Source organism: Amborella trichopoda, chromosome 1 (assembly GCF_054954075.1).
Source record: "Amborella trichopoda isolate Santa Cruz 75 chromosome 1, AtrichopodaSantaCruz75HAP2 v2.0, whole genome shotgun sequence".
Taxonomy (NCBI): Eukaryota; Viridiplantae; Streptophyta; class Magnoliopsida; order Amborellales; family Amborellaceae; genus Amborella; species Amborella trichopoda.
In genome coordinates, this window is record NC_142336.1 from 16,239,902 (window position 1) to 16,244,853 (window position 4,952).

The following is a 4,952-nucleotide window of genomic DNA, read 5'->3' on the forward strand; positions in this document are numbered from 1 at the left end:
CTAAGGCCGTAACTTTTGATTTTTGGCTCTAGGGCCGGGATTTGGATTTGGCACTAGGGCTGAAGTTGGGATTTGGCACTGGGGCCAGGATTTGGATTGGGCACTTAGGCCGAAATTTGGATTTAGCACTGGTGCCGGAGATTTTGATTTTCGCACTAGGGTCGGGATTTGGATTTTGGCACTGGGGTCGAAATTTTGTTTTTTTATTTATCTAGTGCAAGATTTGGATTTTGGCACTAAGGCCGAAATTTTGTTTTTTTATTTATTTTGGCACTGAGGCTAGGGATTTTGATTTTTGGCACTGAGGCCAGGGATTTTGATTTTTGGCACTAGGACCGGGATTTGGATTTTGGCACTAGGGCCATAATTTTTTTTTATTTTGGCATTGGGGCCAGAGATTTTGATTTTTAGCTCTAAGGCCGGAGATTTTGATTTTTGGCACTGGGGCCGCGATTTGGATTAGGCCTTGGGGCCACGATTTGGATTTGGCACTGGGGTCAGCATTTGGATTTGGCACTAGGGCTGGGATTTTGTTTTGGATTTGACACTGGGGGCGGAATTTGGATTTGAATTTGACACTGGAGCAGCTTTACCGTTAAAATGTTAAGTGCACATTTACCTGCACTCTCCTTTTTTTTAGAGAGAGAAAAAAAAAAACTAGTTTCTTTGGTCCACCCTCATCTCTTTAATTCCAAGGTCACCCTAGACTCGATCAGCCTTTGATTAATCAAATGGTTGCCCCAATGAAAGTCTGGGGATTCCAAAAGCTCTCTTTACCATTCAATTTTTTCAATGGAAAACAAAAAAGTAAGGACGGCTAAAAGTACATCGGCCTTACACACATATTGGGATGTCAATGAATCACTATTATACCTATAAACCAAAAAAACCAAGTAGAACATGGCCCCGAGAGAGAGAGAGAGAAGGAGAGGTATGTGTGTGAGAGAGAGAGAGGTGTCGGAGAGAGAGTACCAAATAACATTTCCATACAAACATACTAATATGACCTAAGATTGTCAAAATCCAAATCATTTTACATTTTTGTTCCAAACAAGATAGAGATATATATCAACTAAACTAGAAGTGTATAACTTCCATAAAACATATACCCATTTTTTTACAAGAAAAAGAGGTAAACATCAAAATCAGCAATATAACTATACATATGAGGGTAACTTTAACAACTGCTTTCTTAGGGACCATATCTACAGTTTGCGCCACTCTTTTTCACACACATCTTGGTCTACTCCATCAGCAATACAAGCATCTGGCCTCATAGACACGAACGTTTTAACCGCATGCTTCCTATCTTAACCTAGGTTCTCATCACATCATGATAAATAGCCGCATCCAGTGTCATCCCAGTGGTTTACACAATAAAATACAAGGATTATAGTTATATGCTTACAATTGAACACCAATATGCTTCTACGTTATGTTAATGAATAAATATGACGTACCTTCCAATCATAGCATTGGTAGAAAGGCCTATTGTAGTTATCTCGTGTCATTGCCTTAAACACACACATCCGACTACATCTTGGCTTATGAATACAAATCAATGGAGGGAATTAGTTGTCCGGATCCATTCAGTCAAGAATCAATTGGTTTCCGATTTGGATACTTTTTAGAAATACAGACTTAGATATAAGACAAGTAGTACAATATAGATGATCATGTTATACTGTTAGAACACCGACGGACACAAACTTTGGATAATAGTCCACTTCTGTTCATTGACATTCAACTCTTTATTTGAATTTATTCGAATGAAAAATATAATCTGAACTACAAACAATTGCAAATCACCACAAGAACAATCTTAAAGCTTCAAAAGGTACCATGTTATGGAGATAAATTGGGTGGACATAGTTATGCATTAGTAACTAGTATATGGTGTTTGATAAAGATCACTTCAAGAAGGTACTATATTATGGAGAACAATTGATTCAAGATTCTACTTCGACATACTTATGCACCAGCAACTAGCATATGGTGCTTCATGAATAAACAAAGACAAACTAATGCCTGAAATAAACAAATAGCTTTGTTACGGGTCTGATATAAAAAGTGAATGCAACCAATTAATTTAGAGCTTTAAACCAAAGAAATTAAGAGTGAACGTCTCAAGGCCATCAAGTAATGTAGGAGCTTGAACCAAATACAGTAATGAAACAATGACTAATTCAGGGTCTATCTTGCAAAATAGAAATCTGGGGCCGAAATGGCCCTAAACTTTCAATTGAAATGCCAGCAATCACTATTCTTTGTTTCCAAATATCTGTAAAAACTAACCAATATTCCTGCTAGAGACCAACCCTCATGTGGAAAATAACATACTCAACAAAAGTTCACCAAAATCAAGCTAAATTTTTTATTTTTTGTAAAAATCCTGCAAAAAGTTTGATGTAGACGAACATATTTCATTGAAATGGAGCATTTAGGGATAGTGTAAATCGCCACAGCCATCAGAAGAGAAAAAGCTATAAAACTAGGGCTTTGAATCCATACCTGAAATAGGGCTTTTACTCCGTCTGAGAAGGGAGACAGTTGCAGTTTGCTTCACCAATATTCCCACCAGAGGCCAACCCACATGTGGAACATAACAGGCTTGCCAAAAGTTAACCATAGTCCAGCAAATTTTTTTTTGTTGGATGAAAATCCAACAAAAATTTGGATGTAGACGAACAAATTTCATTGAAATTAGGGGTAATGCAGAATTTATAGAAAAGTTACCACAAAAATTGTAGAAAAAAGAAGAAACTTGTATACAGATCCAGCCTCCAAAGCGACTATCTCTCTCCCTCTGTATGAGCATCATAACAAAACGCAATTCATAACAAAACCCATAGACAATTTTTTTTCAATATTATAAAGTAAAAGCATGACTGTTGTTGACAACAATAAGGAAATACTGTGTAGGAGCATCATAACAAAACCCAATTCATAAAATTAGGAAGCTTTTATTTAAAAATGCTATAAATATAGAACTATATTTGGAATAGTGGAGAATCTACTTATGAAAGTGTGTCAAACTACCTCACTCTTACTTTACAAAGTAATAACAAATATTGAAAGGCCAAAATCTATGTAAAGTTGTCACTTTACTTATAGAATAAGGTACAAAAATGGATCGATGACCCAGATCACCCATCTGAAAAATTGATTCAGATCAGTGATTCGACAGAGTGAATTGTCAAAAAAATAAATAAAAAATAGAGAACAAAAAACATTGAGAAAAATGTAAAAATAAAAAAGGGTTAATTCTGGCTGGTTATCTGATAGGATCATTCTGTTCTATGACAGTCTCCGCCTTTCTGCAAAACAGAATCCTTTCTGAACAAAATTCATGAAATAATCCTATTTTATTTGTTTTATTAGACTTATGCAATTGATCAGAATTCATCGTATAGCATAAGAAGATAGTGGTACTGGATCCCGCAACCCAACATGGCAATTGATACAACACAACTGAAACTCAAATGCACAATTTTAAAACTCGGCCGAGTAACACCTCAGCCAATGGGCGAGGTGAGTTTTGGGCGAGTTAGTTATATACAATATTTTTAAACTTTAACTAAAATATTACCTCAAATTTATATCATATAGGTTAGAATGGTGTACTGGTTAGTGCTGATGAGTAGACAACTAAAATAGTACCACAAATTTATATAATTTTGATTAGAATGGTATACTGGTTAGTGCTGAACGAGTAGACTTAACTAAAATATTACCGCAAATTTATATCATATTGATTAGAATGGTATTACTGGTTAGTGCTGACCAGTAGACTCTATACCTCAAATCAGGTTTCGAATCTTCCTTTGTCTTTTTTTTTAAGGCATCTCAATGTTTGTTCATTGAAAAAAGGCATCTCAATGTTTGTTCATTGAAAAGCTACCTGCATGTTTGTTCATTGAAAAGCTATCTGCCAAGAATCGAGTTCAAGACCTTTTATAAAAAGGGTCCTTTAGCAAGGCTAGCAAACCAGCACGCCATCGCTTACTTTACGGCACTTATATAATATATACTAATAAAACAAGTTGAACTTGGGTTACCGGACTCTCCTAAGTACCTTGACCAAGTAGATTTTTTAACACCACTCAAATGGCACCAGATCTTAATGTGTGATGGTCTCCGATTCAATGGAAAATAGAATTCTCTCCCTTCTTGTGGATTTTCTCATGTGTGATGATTTACAGATAAGGCCAAAGTTAGGGAAATTCGAAGTTTATCGGAAGAAATGTAAACAAAGCTTTTCTAAAATTCATTTACAAGATTACCCTTTTAACGATGTGAACACATAATTCAAGTGCAATGGTTAAATTAGAAGTTGAATGCCCTAAAATTTTTCAATCTGGCTATCTTGTAGCACAGTATCTAGTATTTGGTTGTTTTATGTATGAACCATCTTGCAATGGTTGATCCCCCTTTCAATTTACAAAAAGGAGAAAGACCAGAAGCTCTAGTGTACTGCATTCCATAAAGGAACGAGTGAGAAATTTAATAAAAAGAAAAGTAGCTGAAGGTTGTACTGCATTACATCAAGGAACGAGTGAGAAAACATGTCATTGTGCTAAGATGGATTCAATCTATGGAGAGATTCAAAAAGTGAAATCATTGTGTCTTGATGCCTACTTCAACATGCAGGTGGAGCAAACCATTGAAGAAGTGGGGGCTGTCATCGGCGATGAATGAGGTCCACAGAGTGGGGAAGTTGTAACACCGCCCACATGTAATCCCTTTGACGAAGCTATCCTCCAACATCGCAGTGGTTTTAAATTTCTTACTTGACTTCGATCTAGATGCAAAGGTGTACTGGGTGACAACCCTGTCCAATCCCTCCTCCATATCAAGGTAAAGACCAAAGGAATGGGAAGAGTTATCCTCAATTTGGTGGCATTGAACACGGAGGGAGAAGGTATTGTCATTCAAGTAGAACAACTGTGAGT

General features: G+C 36.3%; 1 long non-coding RNA gene across 1 annotated transcript; it reads right to left on the reverse strand.

Moving 5' to 3' along the window:
- Nucleotides 1-981: 981 nt before the first annotated feature.
- LOC148783588 (uncharacterized) lies at nt 982-3,075 on the reverse strand. Its single transcript, XR_016045361.1, has 2 exons — nt 2,737-3,075; nt 982-2,610 (listed from the first exon to the last, which is right to left on the reverse strand). It is a non-coding gene; the product is annotated as an uncharacterized LOC148783588 (long non-coding RNA).
- Nucleotides 3,076-4,952: the final 1,877 nt, after the last annotated feature.